The following is a 26,907-nucleotide window of genomic DNA, read 5'->3' as shown; positions in this document are numbered from 1 at the left end:
GAATTCATAAAATTGTTTTGCTCTTGTATCATTTTGTTAGGACTTTTGTCAAATATATAATTATTTTTCATGATTCAGAGGAATTACAAAAGTTTAATTTCTTGAGATTATACATGTTCCTGCTGTTTCTCTTCTGGAGAATTTTTTATGGGATCTATTAATAAACAAAGTAATATCAATACTTTAATATGTATTACTACAATGGTTTCAGAGTTATATATTTTTAAGTTTTTATCATTAATAAAATTTAGCTTTTACCCTTTCTCCCCTAAAGAGCACTATATCAATATCCTAAAATAGAATTCTGAATACATATTTAATTAGTCATGAAGTGCTTGAGATATTTCTGAAAACTTACTGAACATACAGCAAAATACTTAACTCTTTGAAGGAAAATTATGTTGCATCCAACTATTAACTTTGAATCAAGAGTCATTTTATGTGCTGTCAGGTGAAAGCTTTCACATTCATTCTTTTTTACCTATATTTGTCAGTTTCAAAATTATACATGGCTCAGTCTATAATGCTATTTTGATCCTAAATTTACTCTATAGCACTATCCTACTTGTGTCAGTTGATCAAACCAAACTATAAAGAAATAAATGTCATAAAGAAGAAAAAGCAATAATTAAATAAACATATTCACATAAATAATAGAGCTATGCCCTATTTGCAATTATATTTCTAAAACTTTCTGTATACATTTCATGCAATTTTTGATGTTATCCCATTTGATTTTAGCATTAATACCTCAAAGTATATTTGTTAAGAATATGTAACTTCAGTAGAATCTAAGCTAATAGCAACCCACCCAGTATTCTTGCCTGGAGAATCCGAGGAACAGAGGAGCCTGGTGGGGCTACAGTCCATAGGGTGGCAAACAGTTAGATATGACTGAGTGACTAACATAAACACAGCATCATTATCTAAACAGAGTCAATATTCAAATTTCAAACTTTCCCAGGAATACTTGAGACTACTTGCCATTATTCTGGCCCGCTGTGCAAATCATATCATGTTATATTTATTTCCCATATCACTTTATTCTCATTCAATTTGAAAATATTTCTCAATATTTCCTCGTCTTTCACAACTGAATTATTAAAGCATTTAGGATATTCATTGGGTAGAATGTCAAATTTAGGTTTGCCTGTATTTTCCTCATAATAATATTCAAGCTATTCATTTTTAGCAAGAATACTACAGAAGTGGTGGTGTGCCTTTCTATAAGCATTGTGTCATGATCTTACCATGCTGACCATTTCCATTCTTGGTAATGCTGACTTTGACCACTTGGTAAGGATGGTGTCTCTAAGGCTATTTCCCCTGTAAAGTAAAATTTTTCACTCTAAATTTAAACAATAAATGTGGAGAGATACTCTGAAACAAATTTTCTGTTTCTCATTAAACTTGCATTGGCTAATTCTAATATTCAGTGATATTAAATCAAATCTTACTATCATTGATGACAAGCATTATTTTAATAACACCGTAATGTATTCTATATTTATCATATCATTTATATAATACCCTTATATAACATTTATACATATCCTATATATAAAATAATTTCACTTCCTATTACTGTATCACTTTATTACCCAATTTATTAATATGGTGGACTCAGAGACACTTATTTTATGTAATGGGTATATTACATTATCATCATTATCTATTTTGGATGATTTTATTATCCCATATTTGGCCAGTATGAGTACCTTCAAGCTGCTTCCACAGAATACTGGCATGCACCCTTTATACCTGGAAAACTTACTTTATGGTACAACAAAATATTCCAAGAACATTGTAAAGTTTCCCTCTTCTAATTCTTGAGATAGCCATTATTTTCAGGAGCCAATAGAAACATAATACTTAGAAAAGAATATTTTTGTACTAGATGTGTTTTCTGCAATTAGTAGTCATCACATTTAAGCTGTGAAGTGAAGTGAAAAGTGAAAGTGTAGTCTCTCGGTTGTGTCTGGTTCTTTGAGACCCCATGGACAGTAAGCTGCCAGGTTTCTCTGTCCATGGAGTTTTCCAGGCAAGAATATTGGCATGAATAGCCATTCCCTTCTGCAGGGAATCTTCCTGACCCAGGGATTGAATCCGGGTCTCCTACACTGCAGGCAGATCCCTTACTGTCTGAGCCACCAGGGAAGCCACATTCAAGCTCTGCTGCTGCTTCTGCTGCTAATTCGCTTCATTTGTGTCCTACTCTGTGCAACCCCTGAGACGGCAGCCCACCAGGCGCCCCCGTCCCTGGGATTCTCCAGGCAAGAATACTGGAGTGGGTTGCCATTTCCTCCTCCAATGCATGAAAGTGAAAAGTGAAAGTGAAGTCGCTCAGTCGCGTCCGACTCTTAGCGACCCCATAGACTGCAGTCTACCAGGCTCTTCCGTCCATGCAATTTTCCAGGCAAGAGTACTGGAGTGGGGTGCCATTGCCTTCTCCGACATTCAAGCTCCACACATATTTAAATATACATTTGTGCTATACACATACATATATCAATATTTCTATCCATCATTTTGTGAATTGTTTCTTCATGTATCTACTTATTTAATTTGTATCTTAGTTTTCTCTCATTTCTAGCATTTCTTTATATACTTTCTAATAGTAAACCTAAATTAGTTCTGAGTATCTTTTCCAAGTGACAATTCAACTTTAACATAGATGTTTATAAATATGTTTCAACTCCTTAGGTGTAATTCATCCCTCATAGATTCTACTAGATATTTATGATTATTATTTTAGTATGAACATTTGTAACTACATAAATTGTGATTTTATCAGGATTATATGAAACATAAAAATTACCTTAGAGAGAATTGACATCTTTAGAATGTTTAACTCAATTTCCAAAAATAAGGGATGCCCTTCTATTTTTTGAAATATGTTTTTTCATATATATATATATATAATTCATATAGATATTGCCCATTTATTTCAGGTTTATTTCTAAGAATTTTATTTTCTCACTGGCTATTATAGAGATTTTGTTTCAACAATTTTGTCTTCTAACTGGTTACTGTGTGTCTATGGAAGGTTTTTTATTTCTGTATGTTAATTTTTTACTTTCTACCTCATCAAATTATTTATTACTTTAGTCAGATATATGCTAGCTTTTGTTTCATTTATGCTACCATATCCTCTGCAAATAGGAAATGCTAACTCTTTTTTCTTTGTCTGAAATCTCTGATTTCTCTTGTCTAGTTGCATTGACTAAAACCTTCAGTACAATGTTTATAGTAGTAGAAATAATGGATATGGCTGTCTTATTTCTAATCTCAGTGGATGGATCACTTGTGTTTCAACTAAAATCAAGATTCATGCTTGACTAATCTGTTGTATCCTATTAAAGAATAATCCTTCAATTCCTATCCTCTAAGTTTTACTATCAACAATGTTTACTGAATTGCACTGGAGTCCTTTTTTCTGTATCTATGAGAAAAATGATAAGTTGTCTCTTTTTTGTTGATTTTTTATCATGGTAAAATATACAGTCCATACAATTTACCATTTTAATCATTTTTAAGTGAACATTCAGTGGCATTAAAAACTTTCACATTATTGTGATAACATCACCACCATTCATCTCCAGAAGTTTTGCATCTTCCCCAGCTGAAACCCTGTACCTGAAAAGTACAGCTTAGTCATGTCCAACTCTTCACGACTCCATGGACTGTAGCCCTCCAGGCTCCTCTGTCCATGGAATTCTTCAGGCAAAAATACCGGAGTGGGCAGCCATTACCTTCTCCAGGGGATCTTCCTAACCCAGGGATTGAACCCAGGCCTCCTGCATTGTAAGCAAATTCTTTACGTCTGAGCCACATTACTAAAATCACTATTTTAACCATTTTTAAGTGAATAGTCAGTGACATTAAGAACATTCACATTATTATGATACCATCACTATCATTCATCTCCAGAAGTTTTTCATCTTCCCCAGATTAACCTCTGTACCTATAAACACTAATATCCCATTTCCCTATACTTTAAACCCGTGGAAACCATCATTATATTTCCTGTCTCTAGAATTTGACTATTTTATATATTTCATTTGAGTATATAAGTGGAATTAAACAATATGTTATTTTGTGAAAGGCTAATTCTACTTAGTATAAGTAGTATAAGTATAAGTAGTCTCCAACATTTATCCATCTTATAGCATATGTCCAAATTCCCTTCCTTTTCTAAGACTGAATGATATTCCATCAAATCCATATAGCACATTTGTTTAAAATTCCATTAATTATTGATAGACACTGTCTTCCAACTTTTAGCTATTGTGAACATATGAGTACAAATACCTGTTTAATTTTCTAATTTTATTTCTTTGGAGCACATAGAAATAGAATTACTAGATGAATGGCAATTATAGGTTAATGTTTTGAGAAACTGCATCCTGGTTTCCACAGTGGCTACAGCATTTTGCATTCCCTCCAACAATGGCAAAGATTTAAATAACTCAACAATGTTGCCAATGCTTTTTTTCTTTTTATGTTCTTTTTGGTTTTGTATCCTAATGAGTATAAAATATTATCTCATTGTGGTTTTGAAGATCTCTTTCTTTAAATCTACTATTGTGATGTATAACAGTAATGGATTTACTAATTTTAAAACAACCTTTAATTACTGGAGTAAATCCCACCTTACCATGGTTAAAGATTTTTTATGTGGTATTAGACATTCAGTCAGTCAGTTCAGTCACTCAGTCGTGTCCGACTCTTTGCGACCCCATGAATCACAGCACGCCAGGCCTCCCTGTCCATCACAAACTCCCGGAGTTCACTCAGACTCAAGTCCATAGAGTGAGTGATGCCATCCAGCCATCTCATCCTCTGTCGTCCCCTTCTCTTTCTGTCCCCAGTCCCTCCCAGCATCAGAGTCTTTTCCAATGAGTCAGCTCTTCGCATGAGGTGGCCAAAGTACTGGAGTTTCAGCTTCAGCATCATTCCCTCCAAAGAAATCCCAGGGCTGATCTCCTTCAGAATGGACTGGTTGGATCTCCTTGCAGTCCAAGGGACTCTCAAGAGTCTTCTCCAACACCACAGTTCAAAAGCATTAATTCTTCAGCGCTCAGTCTTCTTCACAGTCCAACTCTCACATCCATACATGACCACAGGAAAAGCCATAGCCTTGACTAGATGGACCTTTGTTGGCAAAGTAATGTCTCTGCTTTTGAATATGCTATCTAGGTTGGTCATAACCTTCCTTCGATCATTTTAATAATATTTAATTTATCAATTTTTATCATTTTAACTATGTTTTGGCTGAAAATTGAATTTACCTGCTACAGCTGAGGTAAAGAGATGTTTCTGGATGCAAGAAAAATAAGCAAAACAAGAAGAATCAAGTCTTTTCTCTCATGTTTATTACCTAGTTTCTCCCTTATCTCTCTACTTGATATAAACTCACAGGAAGCCATCTGAGCCTGTATCCCAGTCCCAGGGTCACAGAACAAAGTATATATAGAAGCTTGGATTTGGAAGCATTTTCTTAAATTATATATTTATTTTACTCAGTTGCTTAATATTAATTGTATCTAAAGTATTCCTAGTATGGGCTTCCCAGGAAGCTCAATGGTAAAGAATCCACCTGCCAGTGCAGGAGAGACAGGTTCAGTCCCTGGGTTGGGAAGATCCTCTGGAAAAGGAAATAGCAACCACTTCAGTATTCTTGCCTGAAAAATCCCATAGACAGGGGAGCCTACCAGGCTATAGTCCATGGGGCTGCAAAAGAGCTGGACACGACTTAGCGACTAAACAACAACAAAAAACTTCTAGTATGTATCTGTATGTTTTCTCTAAAGTATTGACGTGTTCTAATTGCAGTAAAAATAATGTTTACATGTCTGTTGGGAAGTGAGGAGAAAGTAGATTTTACAGTATTGAAGTGAAAAACCTTAATTTTACAAAGTTTACACTAAAAAAAGATCTTATTAGTTGTTTGTTACCTTCATTGTCACAGAAAACTTTATTCAAATTATTTTAATAGGTTTCTTAAGACTTTTTTCATTGAATGTCCAAATACATTTTTATTTCACAGCTATTATATTGGGAAAAAAAAAAAAAAAAGATTTCTCTGCTTGAAGCAATAACAATGTTACAGATTTACTTCATGGAGAAAAAAGAAAAGAAATAGCCTGCAGATGTCCTATGTTCCTTTTGATCCTATTTCTTTTACTCAGCAATTTTCATTTAGTGTTTTATAAAATCAGTTGTCTTCCATTCCTTTACTAAAGGTCAAAATGTTCAGGTTTCATCTGAACTTCCCACAGACTTTAAACCGAAGCTCAATTTTAGTCATTTTCAGTGGGCAAAGTAAAGAATACTATGAAAAATCTTGAACTATTTAGAGTTAAATTATACTCTAACTGTAATTTCAAGGTTTTAGCCTTTTGGCACTACTTAGAAGGCAATGGCAACCCACTCCAGTACTCTTGCCTGGAAGATCCCATGGACGGAGGAGCCTGGTAGGCTGCAGTCCATGGGGTCGCTGGGAGTCAGGCACGACTGAAGTGACTTAGCAGCAGCAGCAACCTGTATAAAAACAATTCTTCATAGGTCCTCATAGCAGTGGCATTTCTGATTTCTATTCTAGTGTTCCAAAGAATTACACCTACATTATCAAAGGTAAAAATTAAAACATTTTCAATTTTTTTTCACACGAGTAAAACACCCCAACATTTCTTTTTATAATTAAAATAGCCTAAATAACAAAATAATAAACACATACAAATATACAAGGCATGTAAATCTCACTTAGTCTTGCATTTAAGGAAAATATTCATGTTAAAATTATCTGATTTTTCAGTTTCTTATACACCAATATGGCTATACAAATAACTGCTTTGTAACAGTGTCAGTTAGAATTGTCAGACACAAAAGTGATTCATCTAAAGGATTAATGTGAGAGTTTAATGAAAGCAGAGTTTAAAGAGCTGTGTATAAGATTAAAGAAGCACAAGGGTTTGATGACGCACTCAGGTACTGGCTTCAGAAAGAAGTCATTACACTGAGTCCTAAAGGCGAAAGGGAAGAACATAGTATTACCCAGACTTCATGGCTATGCGAAAAGTGACTGACACCAATTGAAAAACTGTAGAACACAGTCATTGTTAAAATGAGGGTAATGAAGGGAGCAAGAACGAGAATACATATATACTGTGTTTCTCTGTTTTTAATTTTCTATTGAGGCTTTCTGTATATTGAACCTAGGGGAAATCAGAGGGCAAGGGAGTCTACCATGGTGATATAGTATGTAGTGATTTGATTTAAACCCTAAGTATTTCATTTTGGTGGATACTAATGTAAATGGTATTGTATTTTTAAATTCAAAGTCCACTTGTTCATTGTTGGTATATAGGAAAATGACTGACTTGATTTAAATAGTCCCTCAAAGCTATGCATGTACTCTTGCCACCTCAAAAGAAAAACAAACAAAAAAACCCACTCCAGAATCTAGCATAAAGGAAAACTATGAAACAATATAAATGACTGCAGTTCAGCCACCAGCAACAACAATGAATATATCTCACAAAAAATACTGAATGCAAAAAAGCAACAGAAAAAAATCATATACTTATGATATATTTACATAAATTTCAAAACAGGCAAAAGTAGCACTTAGGTTTAAAAGTGAAGATAAGGTTTAACTCTTGGAAAGATGATACTTTAGAGAGCAAGCAGATGCACATGTCAGGCTCTCTAGGATATGGATACACTGTTTTGCCATTAAGGTGGTAAAAGCAAGTTTGTATCTACATATGATACATGTAAATTAACATTTGTATAATACACTTATGTACATTTTAAAGCCAAATTTATTCACCATTTCTGAAGGTATTTTTCAGTATAAAGAATTTTCAGCATATCCATGGCATTTACCCATTTGATGAGATTCTCTGCCAGTAAAGGGTTATTTTCTCGCATCTTTGGTTATCGTAAAATGTAAATTCTCTTTCAAGATAGGAGTGAAAAGAACCACTTGAGGGAATAATTATAGTAAAATAAAAATCTCAATTTTGCAGTGAGGTAATTTATAATCTTAATTAACTTTCATTTTCATAATGTTTCTATTGATTTCTTCTGGACTCTCAGAAGAAAAACACATAATAGTATTTCTAATTTACTTGCACATTTGCATTTAATAAAAATATAATACTTCTCCTTATATCACTAGGTAAATAGTTGTGTTTGATTTTTATTTCTATGCACTACACTCTTTCAGGTAAAAATTGATTAAATGGGCTTGTTTCAATTATACTGATGCGCACTAAATTGAAGCAATGTTTAATATTGTTTTTCTTGCTTGCTTTTCATTTACTTTTAAAAACACAAAACATGAAATGGGGAAATCTATTCTTCAGATGCTACTCAGAATAATTTAGCAAATACAAAATATTATTTTATGCTTGTAAGGCACTACAAAAAATGTGAATTCATTTTTAACATAGCATAAGGCAGTTCAATTATTGTAGCTAGAACTAGCAAGAGTATAGAGAAAAGAAACAGCAAACAATTTAAAGTTTAAATGACACACAAAATCACAGAGACTTTTTTAAAGCACCGTTCTGTCTGTGCCTGAATCTCTAGAATTAAGTTAACCTCCTCCAGAAAAATTTTAGACGCGTAAGAAATGCTAGTTTTTACTTCAGATTTTTAATGTTATTTTTTACTTCCTGCCACTAACCTCTGAGTAAATATGTGCCATTCTCTTCACAGAAGCCAAAAAAGACCTCAGGTATAAATTTTAAGTATGGTGGCACCAAGCCTGTAAGCTGGAATTCCAACCTCATATATTAGGTAGGATAATGACCTCTGCTGCTGCTGCTAAGTCGCTTCAGTCGTGTCCGACTCTGTACAACCCCATAGACAGCAGCCCACCAGGCTCTGCCCCATCCCTGGGATTCTCCAGGCAAGAACACTGGAGTAGGTTGCCGTTTCCTTCTCCATTGCATGAAAGTGAAAAGTGAAAGTGAAGTCGCTCAGTTGCGGCCGACTCAGAGCGACCCGATGGACTGCAGCCTACCAGGCTCCTCCATCCATGGGATTTTCTAGGCAAGAGTACTGGAGTGGCTTGCCATTGCCTTCTCTCGATAAGGACCTCTGCCTACCTCCAATTCCAGGCGAGCTCACAGGCGGCATAGCATCCTCAGGAAAGAACGGAGAACCGGACGCAGGCTTGAGACATAAGACCAGAGAACTGAGCCCTGAAGGACCACGGAGGAAGGACAGCCCAGGGGGCCACGGCCGGAGGGTGGGCTGCCTGCACCGCCTCTTCTGTCCCCCAACAAGTCCCTTTTCAAAGCATCCTTATTCTTCGTGGCTGCCTCTGTCTTCTCTCGCCGTCTATTGTGGAGAGAGCACCTGGGAACCTCCACGGTGGCCACAAGAAGAACGCTGAGCACCCTTCAGCAGATAGGGGCCCCGCCTTGCGCCCTCTGGGCTGTTGGCTCACCCCTCAAGCCCCACAATCCCCTGCGGCGGCGCGAAGACCTTGTCTCAGAGCCGTGGAAGCTGCGGGAGGAGGACAAGGGAGGACGTAACCACAGGCCCACCAGGAACTGCCCAGGGCTGTGGAAAGCTCCTAAGGCCTCCCTGTCCTCGGAATGTATGTTCTGCCCAGCATTCCCGTAGCCAAGGCCTTTTCTAGGTCAAGCTTTGTGAAAGCAGGGTGCTGTTGAGACCCTCACGATGGTGCAGTGACTGACTGACCCCATTAAGGCGGTTAACCCTGAGACACTGACGGGCAGGGCGGACAGCTAGCTGCTTGTCTTGGAGCTGCTAAAGACAGGCCAGGTAAGTTCCTTTGCTGATTTAAGTTGCCATCTACCACATGGCGTGGGCCGCTTCTTTTTGGGCCTCTCTCTGCCCTGAGGCCGGGTTGTGAACCCACAGAATCCCCTAAGCTAGTGCCTCTGCCACAGGGCCTAGGCCTGAGGTGTAGGGTGGGCGTAGGGGCCGCCTTTCACCTCAGAGCGCACCCTTGTGGCCTGTGCCTGGCAATACAGGTTGTCTCTGTAAAGATTCAGAAAAACAAAAACAGAAAGTAAACTCTCTTTCCAATTGTTAAATTTTTTAACGGAAAACAATGAGGAAAAAAACAGCATGTTGTCACTTCAGAAGTGTGCGAAGTAACAATAAAATAGGGTTGGTGATACAATGTAAATATTAAATTTATGGGTCCCTGCTGCTGCTGCTGCTGCTGCTAAGTCGCTTCAGTCGTGTCCGACTCTGTGCGACCCCATAGACGGCGGCCCTCCAGGCTCCCCCGTCCCTGGGATTCTCCAGGCAAGAACACTGGAGTGGGTTGCCATTTCCTTCTCCAATGCATGAAAGGGAAAAGTGAAAGTCGAGGCGCTCAGTCGTGTCCGACTCTTCGCGACCCCATTGTCTGCAGCCTACCAGGCTCCTCAGTCCATGGGATTTTCTCACTAAGAGGAAAAAAAAAAAAAAAAGCATACCTGGTGAGGAAGGATGTAGACACAGGAGGCTTGTTCACTCCCTGATTCTGCCACTAATATGGCCCATTAATCTGCATGAGTAATTTAAATTCGTTGGCAAAAGTATTTAATGATAGTGTTTTAAAAGCGTAATGTTAGTTAATATGTGCAATTTAAATCAGTGCCTGCAACAAATAAGTGCTATATATTGCAGTTATAATTAGTTTGTTGTCCAAATACTTTATAAAGTAAGAGGCAGATAAACTTTATTCTCTTTAGAAAGAGAAAAAAAATCATGCCAAGCCCTGAAATCAGGGTTCTTTTATCTATTTGTGTTTTTCTGTGACCTTGATAAAGGCATAAAGTCGCTAAGGCCTATTTTGCATCTATTTGAAAAGTATAATTTCAGAAGAACCTTAAGATAATTATATTTAATAATATGTTTTAAATGAAAGAATTAGAATGTTATTGAATTTCACTTCTAGTATCAATTTGCTAATTTTTACAAGCAGTGTTTAAAATGTATAAAATAAATGTTTAGTTATCCTATGAGGATACTTTTACACACTCTATTTTCAGTTTCTTTTCTAATTAAATCTTAAATTAATATAAACATTAGGGAATAAATATAATTCTCATTATTTTATAAAATTCAGGAAATAATCCAACACTGATAATCAGTAAATTGATTATATTGATTGTAACAAAAAGTGATAGTGAACTGTAGCAAAATCATAATCAAATATAGACATGAGTGCATGCTAAGACACTTCAGTCATGTCCGACTCTTGGCGACCCTATGGACTGTAGCCCCACCAGGCTCCTTTGTCCATGGGAATTCTCTAGGAAAGAATACTGGAGTGGGTTGCCATGATCTCCTCCATGGAATCTTCCCAACCCAGGAACTGAATCCCTGTTCCTTATGTCTCCTGCACTGGCAGGCAGATTCTTTACCTCTAGTACCACCTGGGAATGGGAAGCCCCAAATGTAAGCATACTTTGTTTCATTGTGTTTCACTTTATTCAGAAAATGTGTTTATTACAAATGAAGGTTTGTGGTAACCTTGTGTAAAGCAAGTCTATCAGCCCCATTTTTTTTTTCAACAGCAGTATTTTTTAGTTAAGGTATGTACAGTTTTTTTAGACATAATGCTATTGTACACTTGATAAACTTTTACAATGTAAACAACTTTATATACCCTGGGGAACAATCGAACAAAAAGCTATGTGACTTGCTTTATTGTGATGATCTAAAACCAAACCTGAGGTATGCCTGTAATTAAAATCTGCCCATAGAAAAAATTGAAATATTTATAGATTACTCTAGTAGGAGTTGGAGAAGGCAATGGCACCCCACTCCAGTACTTTTGCCTGGAAAATCCCATGGACAGAGGAGCCTGGTGGGCTGCAGTCCATGGGGTTGCTAGAGTCGGACACGACTGAGCGACTTCACTTTCACTTTTCACTTTCATGCATTGGAGAAGGAAATGGCAACCCACTCCAGTGTCCTTGCCTGGAGAATCCCAAGGACAGGGGAGCCTGGTAGGCTGCTGTCTATGGGGTCACACGGAGTTGGACACGACTGAAGCAACTTAGCAGCAGCAGCAGCAGCTAGTAGGAGTGATATAAGCTATTGTTGGTAAGGCTGCTACAATTGATTTTTTGGCAGTAGTTATTCTTTGTAATTGGAGAAGGAAATGGCAATCCACTCCAGCACTCTTGCCTGGAAAATCCCATGGATGGAGGAGCCCTTCTCACATGGCTTAGTGGTAAAGAATCCACCTACCAATGCGGGAGAGTCAGCTTCAATCTCTGGGTCAGAAAGATTCCCTGGAGCAAGAAATGGCAACCCACTCCAGTATTCTTGCCTGGAAAATTTCATGGACAAAGGAGCCTAGCGGACTGAAGTCCATGGGGTCGCAACTATTCTGATATGACTGAAAAGCTGAGCACCATCTTCTATAATAGTGCCATAATACTGAGTGAGTGAGTACTGAACCAATTATCCTACAGGAAAAACAGGGCTAGACTCCTGTGAGCCTCTAGTTACCATATTTTATCAATTGATCAATACATAATCTCATTTTATGTATGTTTCTCTTTTCAAACTCTTTATTTAATACATATATGTATTCATTAACATTGAATTAACTTCCAACAGCTCTGTAACTCATGCCTGAACAAAACTTATCTTAGACACCTATCTTCTCTGTAAGACACCTCACAGCCCTCTTAGGAACACTAGACAGCACTTCTGCATTATGCTTCGGGGGCATTTTAAACAGTGAAATCATATTTTAAAAGCACAAAAATGTAAAAATATGGCATTAAATCTAGCACAGAAGGGACACTTGTGTACAACATGAGAACTGAAACTAGAAGCAAAGCACCCCCTTGTTTCACCTCAGTTGGGAACAAGTGATTCAAAGTTTTCAATACTGAGCATATCTGAATAACTGTGAAAGTGCAGTAAAAACAGATTTTCCAGTTATTAAGACATTTTAACAAGTGAGCAGATTTGTAAATATGGAATCTGCTAGTGAAAATGTTCACCTATATTTTATGCCATGTTTCAGATTGTTATTTCAAAGATGCTGTTTTACCCTTTTGCACACAAAAACATAAAGCTAAGCCATAAACATAATAAATATATAACTATAATACATAAACATAAAGCTAAGTCAACAAAATACACATTATGCTTTTGAGCCATTTCTGCCCAGGGCTTCAGATTTATCATTTTGCCATTTTACTAAGGTGAGCATTGACTCTTATCCATGAATTTGTTTTGGTTCACCCTTCTGAATTTGGGGATTGCAAACTGTTCTATAGAATAACCCACCTGAGCATTGACCACAATTTAGCTGAAGCTTCCCAACAGCTTCTTTATAGCTGTTTTATTCAATATACAAATGCGGGGGATTTATGTGATGTTATATAGGCATTCTTGCCATAGATTCCCCCATTTATACCTTATATTATTTCCTGAATAACACACTTGGCATTTCAACTTTACCATTATGAATCTGGAAATTAAACCAATTAGGTAGAGCTCTCTGTTCATTCTCTGTCCACTTCTCTGATCTTGACTATTCGTGTGTATTATTACCCAGCAGAAATACACAAACAGCCTGTATATACATTGAAAATTTTCTTTTTTTTTTTTCAGGTGATGATTATATTTTATTTTTTAACCATTTATCATTTCTTTATTATTATTATTATTATTTACTTTACAATATTGTATTGGTTTTGCCATACATTAACAGGAATCTGCCACAGGTGTACACGTGTTCCCCTTCCTGAACCCCCCCTCCCAACTCCCTCCCCGTACCATCCCGCTGGGTCATCCCAGTGCACCAGCCCCAAGCATCCTGTATCCTGCATCGAACCTGGACTGGGGATTCGTTTCTTATATGATATTATACATGTTTCTATGCCATTCTCCCAAATCATCCCACCCTCTTCCTCTCCTACAGAGTCCAAAAGACTGTTCTATACATTTCATGAGACATTTTAATTATTAACTTTTTGTTACCTTGATTGATGAAGTCAAGTGTCATAAAGATTCTAATCATCAATATCTTTGAAGTAATATCATAAACTTTATGGTTAGCTTTGCCTTAGAAAAAAAGAAAAGAAAAAATACTTAAGGCTTTTCACTGAAAAGACCTGAAAATAATCACCAAGTCTATAAAAATAATATTCTTAGTGCAAAGATTATGATTTCAAAATAACATTGTAAGAAGAGATTTGCTTACCTCAAGTTACTGAGAATATTGTACTGTGTTAAACTAGAGAATCTGTATCCATTTACATGTTATATTTAGGCCTACAATCCTACTGAAATTGATTTTTTGTGTATAGTGTCAGGGAAGGGTAATGGCATATTAAGTTCTCATGTCAATGTTTAATTGACCATGCACAATTTAATAAAAACACCAGCAATCAAAAGATATGGTCATCAAGCCTAATCTGTTTTTGTATAACCTCTGAGCTAAGAAAAATTTTATATTTTTCAAAAGTTGTAAAAGTTTATAATATTTTGCAACATGAAAATTGTATGACTAAATTTCTTTATTCATTTATACAGTTTTATTGCCATATATACCCAAGCCCTTTTGTGGACATCTTCAGTTCCGTTCAGTTCACTCACTCAGTCATGTCCGACTCTTTGCGACTCCATGAATTAAAGCATGCCAGGCCTCCCTTTCCATCACCAACTCCCAGAGTTCACTCAAACTCAGTGTCCATCGAGTCGATGATGCCATCCAGCCATCTCATCCTCTGTTGTCCCCTTCTCATCCTGCCCCCAATCCCTCCCAGTGTTAGATCTTTTGATATTTTCAGATTGAATTGAATCACTGGAATAGAGACTGTGTGGTCTGAAAAACCTAAAATGTTTATTTGGCACCTCATAGAAAAAGTTGGCTGATTCCTTGGAAATGTTCACTTTCTTATTGTACTGCAGTCATTTCTGACAAAAATCAAGTTACCAATAATATGGTCAGGTATATGATTCAGCTGTCTGAGTGACTCATTTTTCTGTGGTGCCTGTCTTTGCACCAAAAATGCACTTAGCAAATTACTGTAACTTGGAGAAGTTCTATACAGTCAGCAAAAACAAGACCGGGAGCTGACTGTGGCTCAGATCATGAACTCCTTATTGCCAAATTCAGACTTAAATAGAAGAAAGTAGGGAAAACCACTAGACCATTCAAGTATGACCTAAATCAAATCCCTTAAGATTATACAGTGAAGTGAGAAATAGATTTAAGGGACTAGATCTGATAGATAGAGTGTCTGATGTACTATGGATGGAGGTTCATGACATTGTACAGGAGACAGGGATCAAGACCATTCCCATGAAAAAGGAATGCAAATAAAGCAAAATGGCTGTCTGAGGAGGCCTTTCAAATAGCTGTAAAAAAAAGAGAAGCAAAAAGCAAAGGAGAAAAGGAAAGACATACCCATTTGAATGCAGAGTTCCGAAGAATAGCAAGGAGACATAAGAAAGTCTTCCTCAGCGATCAATGCAAAGAAATAGAGGGAAACAACAGAATAGGAAAGACTAGAGATCTCTTCAGGAAAATTAGAGATACCAAAGGAACATTTCATGCAAAGATGGGCTCGATAAAGGACAGAAATGGTATGGACCTAACAGAAGCAGAAGATATTAAGAAGAGGTGGCAAGAATACACAGAAGAACTGTACAAAAAAGATCTTCATGACCCAGATAATCACGTTGGTGTGATCACTGACCTAGAGCCAGACATCCTGAAATGTGAAGTCAAGTGGGCCTTAGAAAGCATCACTATGAACAAAGCTAATGGAGCTGATGGAATTCCAGTAGAGCTATTTCAAATTTTGGAAAATGATGCTATGAAAGTGCTGCACTCAATATGCAGAAAATGTGGAAAACCCAGCCATGGCCACAGGACTAGAAAAGGTCAGTTTTCATTCCAATATCAAAGAAATGCAATGCCAAAAAATGCTCAAACTACTGCACAATTGCACTCATCTCACACACTAGTAAAGTAATGCTCAAAATTCTCCAAGCCAGGCTTCAGCAATAGGTGAACCATGAACTTCCAGATGTTCAAGCTGGTTTTAGAAAAGGCAAAAGAACCAGAGATCAAATTGCCAACATCTGCTGGATCATGGAAAAAGCAAGAGAGTTCCAGAAAACATCTATTTCTGCTTTATTGACTATGCCAAAGTCTTTGACTGTGTGGATCACAAGAAACTGTGGAAAATTCTGAAAGAGATGGGAATACCAGACCACCTGACTTGCCTCTTGAGAAACCTATATGCAGGTCAGGAAGCAACAGTTAGAACTGGACATGGAACAACAGACTGGTTCCAAATAGGAAAAGAAGTACATCAAGGCTGTATATTGTCACCCTGCTTATTTAACTTCTATGCAGACTACATCATGAGAAATGCGGGGCTGGAAAAAGCACAAGCTGGAATCAAGATTGCTGGGAGAAATATCAATAACCTCAGATATGCAGATGACACCACCCTTATGGCAGAAAGTGAAGAGAAACTAAAAAGCCTCTTGATGAAAATGAAAGAAGAGAGTGCAAAAGTTGGCTTAAAGCTCAACATTCAGAAAACGAAGATCATGGCATCTGGCCCATCACTTCATGGGAAATAGATGGGGAAACAGTGGAAACAGTGTCAGACTTTATTTTGGGGGCTCCAAAATCACTGCAGATGGTGATTGCAGCCATGAAATTAAAAGACACTTACTCCTTGGAAGGAAAGTTATGACCAACCTAGATAGCATATTCAAAAGCAGAGACATTACTTTGCCAACAAAGGTCCATTTAGTCAAAGCTATGGTTTTTCCAGTGATCATGTATGGATGTGAGAGTTGGACTGTGAAGAAAGCTGAGCACCAAAGAATTGATTAACGCATATATATGGAATTTAGAAAGATGGTAACGATAACCCTGTATACGAGACAGCAAAAGAGACACTGATGTGTAGAACAGGCTTATGGACTCTGTGGGAGAGGGAGGGAGAGGGTGGGAAGATTTGGGAGAATGGCATTGAAACATGTGAAATGTCATGTATGAAACGAGATGCTTTTTTAAAAAATTTTTTAATATTAATTTATTTAATTGGAGGTTAATTACTTTACAGTATTGTTTTGGTTTTGCCATACATCAAGATGAATCTGCCACAGGTATACACGTGTTCCGCATCCTGAACCCCCCTCCCTCCTCCCTCCCTGTACCATCCCTCTGGGTCGTCCCAGTGCACCAGCCCCATGCATCCAGTATAATGCATCAAACCTGGACTGGTGATTTGTTTCATATATGATATTATACTTGTTTCAATTCCATTCTCCCAAATCATCCCACCCTCTCCCTCTCCCACAGAGTCCAAAAGACTGTTCCATACATCTGTGTCTCTTTTGCTGTCTTGCTTACAGGGTTATTGTTACCATCTTTCTAAATTCCATATATATGCATTAGTATACTGTATGGGTGTTTTTCTTTCTGGCTTACTTCACTCTGTATAATAGGCTCCAGTTTCATCCACCTCATTAGAACTGTTTTAAATGTATTCTTTTTAATGGCTGAGTAATACTCCATTGAGTATATGTACCACAGCTTTCTTATCCATTCGTCTGCTGATGGACATCTAGGTTGCTTCCATGTCCTGGCTATTATAAACAGTGCTGCGATGAACATTGGGGTACCCATGTCTCCTTCAATTCTACTTTCCTTGGTGTGTATGCCCAGCAGTGGGATTGCTGGGTCATAAGGCAGATCTATTTCCAGTTCTATAAGGAATCTCCACACTGTTCTACATAGTGGCTGTACTAGTTCGCATTCCCATCAACTGTGTAAGAGGGTTCCCTTTTGTCCACATCCTCTCCAGCATTTATTGCTTATAGACTTGGATCGCAGCCATTCTGACTGGCATGTAATGGTACCTCATTGTGGTTTTGATTTGCATTTCTCTGATAATGAGTGATGTTGAGCATCTTTTCATGTGTTTGTTAGCCATCTATATGTCTTCTTTGGAGAAATGTCTATTTAGTTCTTTGGCCCATTTTTTGATTGGGTCATTTATTTTTCTGGAATTGAGCTGCAGAAGTTGCTTGTATCTTTTTGAGATTAGTTGTTTGTCAGTTGCTTCATTAGCTATTATTTTCTCCCATTCTGAAGGCTGCCTTTTCACCTTGCTTATAGTTTCCTTTGTTGTGCAAAAGCTTTTAAGTTTAATTAGGTCCCATTTGTTTATTTTTACTTTTATTTCCAATATTCTGGGAGGTGGGTCCTAGAGGATCCTGCTGTGATCTATGTCAGAGAGTGTTTTGCCTATGTTCTCCTCTAGAAGTTTTATAGTTTCTGGTCTTACATTTAGATCTTTAATCCATTTTAAGTTTATTTTTGTGTATGGTATTAGAAAGTGTTCTAGTTTCATTCTTTTACAAGTGGTTGACCAGTTTTCCCAGAACCACTTGTTAAAGAGATTGTCTTTAATCCCTTGTATATGCTTGCCTCCTTTGTCAAAGATAAGGTGTCCATAGGTGCATGGATTTATCTATGGGCTTTCTATTTTGTTCCATTGATCTGTATTTCTGTCTTTGTGCCAGTACCATACTGTCTTGATGACTGTGGCTTTGTAGTAGAGCCTGAAGTCAGGCAAGTTGATTCCTCCAGTTCCATTCTTCTTTCTCAAGATTGCTTTGATGTTTTTGAACTGTGGTTTTGGAGAAGACTCTTGAGAGTCCCTTGGACTGCAAGGAGATCCAACCAGTCCATTCTGAAGGAGATCAGCCCTGGGATTTCTTTGGAAGGAATCATGCTAAAGCTGTAATTCCAGTTCTTTGGCCACCTCATGCGAAGAGTTGACTCATTGGAAAAGACTCTGCTGCTGGGGGGGATTCAGGGCAGGAGGAAAAGGGGATGACAGAGGATGAGATGGCTGGATGGCATCACCGACTCTATGGACGTGAGTTTAGGTGAACTCTGGAAGGTGGTGATGGACAGGGAGGCCTGGCGTGCTGCGATTCAAGGGGTCGCAAATGTCGGACATGACTGAGTGACTGAACTGAACTGAACTGAATAATGTATCTTCATGTATCAAAGTATAATTTCTCCAGTTGTGTTTATATAGCTATTTTTTGTTCTTTCCTTTTTATAGTTTTTATCAATTTTTGTACCAATATGTTGATTTTTTCACAAAATAGCTCCTTACTAGAAGGAAATGGCAACCCACTCCAGTAATCTTGCCTGGAAAAATCCCACAAATAGAGGAGCCTGGTAGGCTATAGTCCATGGGGTTGCAAAGTTTTGGACACGACTGAGTGACTTCACTTTAGAATTGCATTAAAGTATATATCAATCTGTGCAAAATTTATATATATATATATAAATATATGACAATAAGACTTCTAATACATGACTGTTAAATATTCTTTTATAAAATTAGCTTTCAATTTCTCTCAATATTTAAGAAAATTTGGTGTAGATATCTTATATAATCTTTTATTATATCAGTCTATCTATTTGATTTTATCCTACTGTGAGAATATGTTAATTTTTTTTCCTGCTGTTGGAGTAGTTTGGAAATATATTTTGAATTCCCTATATATAATATTCAGAGAAGGCAATGGCACCCCACTCCAGTACTCTTGCCTGGAAAATCCCATGGACAGAGGAGCCTGGAAGGCTGCAGTCCATGGGGTCGCTGAGGGTCGGACACGACTGAGCAACTTCACTTTCACTTTTCATTTTCATGCATTGGAGAAGGAAATGGCAACCCACTCCAGTGTTCTTGCCTGGAGAATCCCAGGGACGGGGAAGCCTGGTTGGCTGCTGTCTATGGGGTCACACAGAGTTGGACACAACTGAAGTGACTTAGCAATAGCAAATATATAATATTATTGCCTACAAATATTGACTTTTTATTTCCCAATACCAACACTTATAATTTTAATTTTGTTTCCTTGCCTTTGTTGAAATAACTTTCTAGGCCCAAGATTGAGTTACGTCTACCTCAAGTACCACATCAGCAAAACAAAACATTTATCTTCCTATAAATGCTTGCCTTGGCCAGAAATGCAATACATCCATTCAGTCCATCATCAAACACCAAGCCAGTCCTCAGCCTTCTCACCTGAACAAGGCTGACTATGTAGTCCCAGCCAATCAGATATTTTCTATCTGTTTCATTTTTCTTTAACATTTATCCTATAATAACTTTCTGCTTTCCATCTCATTTTGCAGTTACTCAAAAGAAGACTGTCCACTTTTCATGATGTGTTAAATAAAATTTGTTTGTATTACCTATACTGTTTATTTTGATCATTTTTAAAGTTTTTGTAGATAAGAAATGGGATCTAAGTGCTAATGGCTTGCAAGATAAGACACACAGGTCAGGTGCCACAGAATCCTTTGAGTTCACTGATCCTCTAGCCTTGGATAAATCACTGTTGGATTTGAGTTCTACTTCTTGCATGTGACTCTGAAATTCAAAAAAAAAAACTTTATTTAAAAACATATATATATATATATATATATATATATATATATATATATATATATAGTGAGAGAGAAAGAGAATGTATGTGAGAGAGAGAGAGATTGTTTTCAGAAAGAATATGGGGTAGTAGTTATTTTGGAGTCCACTGGGTGGCAGCCATCAGGGGACTCACAAAGCCTCTAGGTTAAGTACACAGCAAAAACAGTAAACAGCTGGGGAACTTGGGAAAATAAATTAAGATGAGATCCGGACTATTTTGACCATCAAAATTAAAATCTAAATAGGCACAGGCCAGACAATTAAAATACATTAGGGCTTCTACCACTATAAAGAAGCCTCCAAGTGAAAGGAATAATAGATTTATTCTAATGGGACTCTCAGAAGCCAAAGTCACAATATCAGTGGGCATGGTTGGAGTTCTTAAAGACTGTTAATGTTTTCTCCACATAACTGTAAGACTCTTATGCTGAGATAGATTGGTCATGGAACGGATTAGATTGACTCTTGGTCACTAGCCAATCTTAAGAAGATCTCTGTGTAATGACAGTGTAAAACACCATAAAATCCTCAACTCAGTGGCACATGCTTAGTTTGGTTCTGAGGGCTTGAAGATTTAGTTAAAGAAATAAGATCCTTAAATTTCAAAGAACTGAGTGTGCATGCACTTGCTTATTTTATGTCTAAGAACTGTAGTCCTGGAAGCTGTAGATATCTACAAATATGGTAAAATCTTACTAAGACAATCTAGAATTACAGTGGCTATTATGGGAATACTCTAAGTAGATGAAATAATTCATTTGAAAAGTTTACTTAAAAGCAGGAGCTCAAAAATAAAACATATGGGATAACTATTTTAATTGGTATGCAGAAGCCTACAAATGGCCTCAAGATTCCAAATAGCTTTTTTGAAAGATTCCTTACAAAAAGCTAATGAAAAATTAAAGATATAAAAGGTACCTAAAGCCAATGATTATAAGACTCATTTGATTATTACTACTCCCCTCTATCCTCTTAGAATACTCATTCTACCCATTCTTTATCTGAATTGCCTTTCCACTTTGAAGGGACCATCAGAATGTAAACAAAAGTTCACCATATTAGTGATCTGACAGGCTGCAATAGCTCCACTCCCAGAAGCCCAAAGCAATGACTGGGCCTCCCTCATGACACTTTCATAAGAGCCCATCATCAAAATACTGGTCTAGAAAATGGTATCTCATTTGCAATCAACTAGTATACTAGAATAAAGATTGTCCTTGAAGATTTTGTGCAAAGCCTTTCATATCAACTTTTATACCCCTATATCTACCCTTGCAGGAAACCCCCCACTTGGACCCCTCCTAGGGTAGATGAGATCCCAAGGAATTCTTCAGTAAATGCTACCAGTTACTACCTTAAACAACCTAGGGGAAACTAAAACTAAAGTTAATGGAAAACCTTGCCAAATTCTGGTAGATACTGGAGCTAAACTCTTTTCTTTAAAGCTACTTGCTCCAGAGCCTGCTGATGGGATCCTGGGAGAACTGGCAGAAGCCAGGAAAGGATGGGAATTCTTCATACAATCGGTTCTCCCTCATCTCTGCAGTGCCTGGTCGAGAAAGGAAGGTAAACTTTCGTGTGCATGTTCCATCCCAGATCCAGACTCCTGTGAATCTGGCTTTTAACTACCTATTGGTTGAACATCCTTACTCTCCAGGGACAACTATTACCTTCTTGTTTGCCTCCTTTTATGTTCTGAGAACTTGCCTTGGCTTTCTGCCTGCATGGGGCACTCAGGTTGTTGGTTCTTGTGTACACAAGCAGTCCAACCCTCAGATTGGGGGCCCAAAAATATGGTCAGACAGAAATGTGGATTGTTTTCTATTTGTGGCTAGGGTCTTGCTCCCTGTTGCCACTCTCAGTGGAATTGTCTAAGTCTTTCTTTCTTTTGGGTATATTTTTTGAGTGTTTCTGGATCTTGGAAGGATGGCATCTTTTTCACCCTCTTAGGATAAACCTCTTCCACCTATGGAGTCATTCAATATTGCAAAAAATATTTGCTACTTGTACTGACTGAAGTCTGACAAGTTGTGAGAGGATTTAAAAAAAATTATTGGAGTGTAGTTGATTTGTAATGTTATGCAGCAAAGTGACTCAGTTATACATGTACATAAATATACACTCTTTTTAAAGATTATTTTCCCATATAGGCTGTTACAGAGTATAGAGTCGAGTTCCCTGTGCTGTACAATAGGTTCTTATTTGTTATCTATTTTATATATAGAAGTTTGTATGTGTCAATCCCAATCTCCCAATTTATTCCTACCCGATTTTATTTTTAAGTAGCTCTGTAGTAGAAAATTGGCTAGCTTGAAAACTGATATTCAGAGTCTTATAGAAACCTTGTTTTTAGGTTTTCTCTACTAACCTCAGTAAAACTATATGTCCAGAGGGAGAGTGAAACATTTGAAAGACACATAGCTCTAAATCTAGCATATAAGAATCATGTAATTTCTATTAGTCAGCAAACTGAAATTTAGATGACTTTTGTATTCCTGTAAATACTTCCCTTCACCAGAAATGTAGTATATTCAGTCAGTTCATCCCCAAACCCCATGCCAACTATGATCATTCTCACCCAAACCAGATTGACTGTGTGGCCTCAGACAATCAGATATTTTCTTTTTGTCTCTTCCTTGTTCTTCAACCTTGTCTTATGAAAGCTTCCTGTCTTATACCCATGCAGTTCTCCAAAAGAACACTGTTCATGTCAAGAAGGTTTTGTTACAGTTTGTTTTCGGCACCTAAATAATTTCCTTTAATCATTTTTAACACCTGATTAATCTGACTACTGTCTATAGGACATCGTGGATATGGTGAGTATCATTTTCTCATTCCTAATGTCAGGGCAAAAGTTTTCAATATTTTGATATTTATTTTGTTGTAGGGGTCATTTATGAAATTGGAACTGTCTTTTCTATTTTTGTCTTTCTAGATTTAATCATAAATTGATGTTGATTTTAATATTATATTTCATCTATTGCTATGCTCATATGGTTTTTCTCCTTTTTTAATTGATGTTTTGAATTATTTTTTAAATATCACATATATATCATGAAAACTAACTTAATTAAACAAACAAAAACTTATAAGATAGTCAAGTAAATAAGTGGAGAGAAATCTCTTATACTTCTAACTAATGCTATCTCATTGTGTTACACCTTAGGAATAGTTTTCTGAAGAGATGGGAAGATATCTAAGGTTTTGACATATACTGATTTTAGATCTTCTAAAAGTATATCCAACCTGTGTGCCTAGATCTATCTTTCTCTTGTGTACAAAAGATCATATTTTCCATATTATCTGATCAGTTCTTCAAATTTCTTTGTGACAAAACTGCAATTATTTAAATAAAATAAGAAGAACTATGAGGATTTCTACTAATCCCTTAAAATGGCAAAAATATCAATTTACCTACCTAAGTAGGTATTACCTGATTATACAAGACTGGAATAATACAGGGTTATAAAAATGATTCATAGTATTGTGTATTCAAATTACTTAGAATTAGTATTGAATAGTCATTTATTTTGGTAGCTCCTTAAGATTTTATTTACAGATTATTTGTGCATTTGAAAGATAACTTTGATACCTATTTTGTGTCTGGAAACCTTTTAATCACTAGGGATACAAGACCCACGTCACAGACCTTAGAGTGTGGACATAGATACGATATCTTTATCTATCTTCTCAACCAAACTTCAGACCTCAACTTTATACTTCTGAATTTCAACTCTTAAATATTACCAGTCTAAAGTTTAAAATAAAATATTTCATTAGTGGAAATGGATACTTGTTTATATAGGTAAATTCATTTTGTTCTACAAAAGAAATCCCCTTTTTCTTTTCCTCAGACAAATTGACATTCTCCAAACCTTTACATCTTTCTTCTCAATTTGTTAGATTCAGAGGACTTAAATGAAAGAAGGCTTTATCAAGTAAAACTCATATGTAGTAAAATATGTGAGAAAGCTCATAAATCTCTCTCAGATCTCAGCACCATAGTATGATGGATAGAAAACCATGCACAGATCCAGGGAAGTCAGAGGTCAAACAGGAGATCAAGAGAGCAACAGGCAGCCCTTCCTATGTGTGGTTCCAGTATGTACAAATTGATATTACCATGATTTAGTTATGCAATACCAGTTCCCCAGCAACACGGTTCAAATTTCCATTACCGCAAAATATTAACTGAATATTCTGCATGAAATACAGACATATGTGGTAACTCTTCAGTTCATAAATCACTGTATAAGTGATGCATGTGCTTTCAAATCTATGATCAGCCTTTCCACTTTCTTCAGTCTGTTAGTGATTGTTCACTATGCACCTGTTATTCAGCTTATATAGAGAAGCAAGGCATGCAATGTTATTTCCTCCCTGTCTTCTAATGATAAAGTCATCTGTTGTTTTATAAAAATATATAAATAAAAAATGAAATTGGTCAATAATGATAAAAATGTGGCAATGTAAAAAAATGTGAAAATGCTGGAATTGAAATTATAGTGGGTCGGAGATACTGAAGAAAGAGCTGGCCATGAAAGTATGGCAGTCCATCCTCTGAAGGACTATATAGCCAGAGAAACTAATTAAGTTGAACTTATGAACATAAATGAGGAAAGTGATTGTGACAATATGAATGACGGTGTCTCAGAAATGATACCAGCAAAAACTTAACATTAAGAGAATTCCATAGATATTTTACAATATTGAAAGTACAAAACAGAAAATCTTAATCCATTGACCTCCAGGAGAGGAATAGGGAGGTAGGATTGACATGAATGAACACTCTGGACTGATTCAGAGAGCTTCTGGATAGGTGGACACACCAAAGTACTGCCCCTGTACCTTGCCCTATGCACTCTTCAGTTTGTTGCTGAGTTGAGCCCTTTATAATAAAATGGCAAACATAAGTGTTTTCTGAGTGCCGTGAGTCATTCTAGCAAATTATCAAACCTGAAGAAGCCTTTGTGGGAGCCGCTGAGTTTATAGATGGTCAGGTCAAAATATGGTTGGCGCCTTGGACTTACAGTTGGTGTCTGAAGTGTGGCAGTTTTTTGGAACTGAATTCTTACACTGTGGAGACTGTACAAACTCCACATATTGTCAGAATTGAATGCAATTCTTTGATATCCCATTGTCACAGATTCAGAGTATGAAAAACCCACATGATTTGGTATCAAGAGTAATGTCAAGAAAAAAAAACCTCAGTATTAAATAATTATTAGCTTTATATTTTTTAATTTCACTGTAAATGCATAGATAAAATTTTTAATGTTTTGAGAACATTTTTAAAGATTGAATAATCATATTTTTTCTTCAGTGATTATTAATCTAGCTTTGTATGGTTTCAGTATTCATAATCATGTTTATATTCTGGCACTATCATGCAAAGTGAGGACAACCTACAGAAAGTTTTCTTAAGTTTATTTATCTGTTTTTCCCCTTTTATAGTAAGGAATAAGCCTTAGCCAAAGTATGATTTAGATGAAAAGAGAATATACAAAGAAGCAAAAGTAAAATCTGAAGCTTCGTAGACATTCCTTAGTATTTTATTATTCCAGCTATGATGCAGAAAGAGAAAGGAAAATGTCATCCCAATCTTGTGCCAAAAATTTAAGCCCTGGAACCCTGGCCTCTGGTTTTAAGTTTCCTTTTTTGTCTTCAGGACCCTAGCATTTAACTGGTATTTCAGTTTATAAATGAGTAGCTGAACAATACAAATGTTCCTTCTAAAACTGTGTTAATTGCCAAATAAAGAATTAATTAAATGTAATCAGTGGAACAAACCCAGTGTGTCCTATTAGATAATTGTTTTGTTAGGCTTGGTTACCACATTTTGCTAAAACAGTGTGAGATCTAGTAAAAATATTTCCAAGTTTTAGCCAAATCTATTATTAGCAATAGACAACGAGATATATTCATGGGAGCTATATCCTCCAGAAATTTCATAAAAATGCTACCCTATTTATTACTGAAGAGCTACAGTAGTCTGGAAAATAACTGTGCACATGTTTAAATTAATAAAAATGCACATATAGAAAATAGATATATTTTTGGTCTTTATACAACAAATTAGCATGTCATATCATGTATGAATCCAGGGCACAGTCAAATAGTCATCTCTCTTCAGAAGATAATAATAAAATCAGCATCTTTTTGGCATATCATATTCAGTGTCTAGTATAAAATAATAAAATATATAAAATAAATAGATTTCAAAAGGAATGTGATATATGGCCTAGTCAATGGAAAAAGATGGCAAAAGAGACAACCTGAAATGACTCAGATAATGAAATTAGCATAAAATGCATTAATCCAGTTATAATATATTTTAATGTAGAGGATAATAGGGTAATAAAGAATACATCAGGAATCCTAGTAGATAAACATTTAGAAAATTAACATTTTT

The 26,907-nt window shown here is 36.5% G+C and overlaps 1 long non-coding RNA gene across 1 annotated transcript; it reads left to right on the top strand.

Moving 5' to 3' along the window:
* Nucleotides 1-9,491: 9,491 nt before the first annotated feature.
* On the top strand, nucleotides 9,492-23,301 carry LOC132346720 (uncharacterized). Its single transcript, XR_009496634.1, has 3 exons — nucleotides 9,492-9,804; nucleotides 21,941-22,061; nucleotides 23,182-23,301. It is a non-coding gene; the product is annotated as an uncharacterized lncRNA (long non-coding RNA).
* The last annotated feature ends 3,606 nt before the right edge of the window (nucleotides 23,302-26,907 follow it).

Source organism: Bos taurus, chromosome 12 (genome assembly GCF_002263795.3).
Source record: "Bos taurus isolate L1 Dominette 01449 registration number 42190680 breed Hereford chromosome 12, ARS-UCD2.0, whole genome shotgun sequence".
NCBI lineage: Eukaryota > Metazoa > Chordata > Mammalia > Artiodactyla > Bovidae > Bos > Bos taurus.
This window is presented reverse-complemented; position numbering and strand designations above follow the sequence as displayed.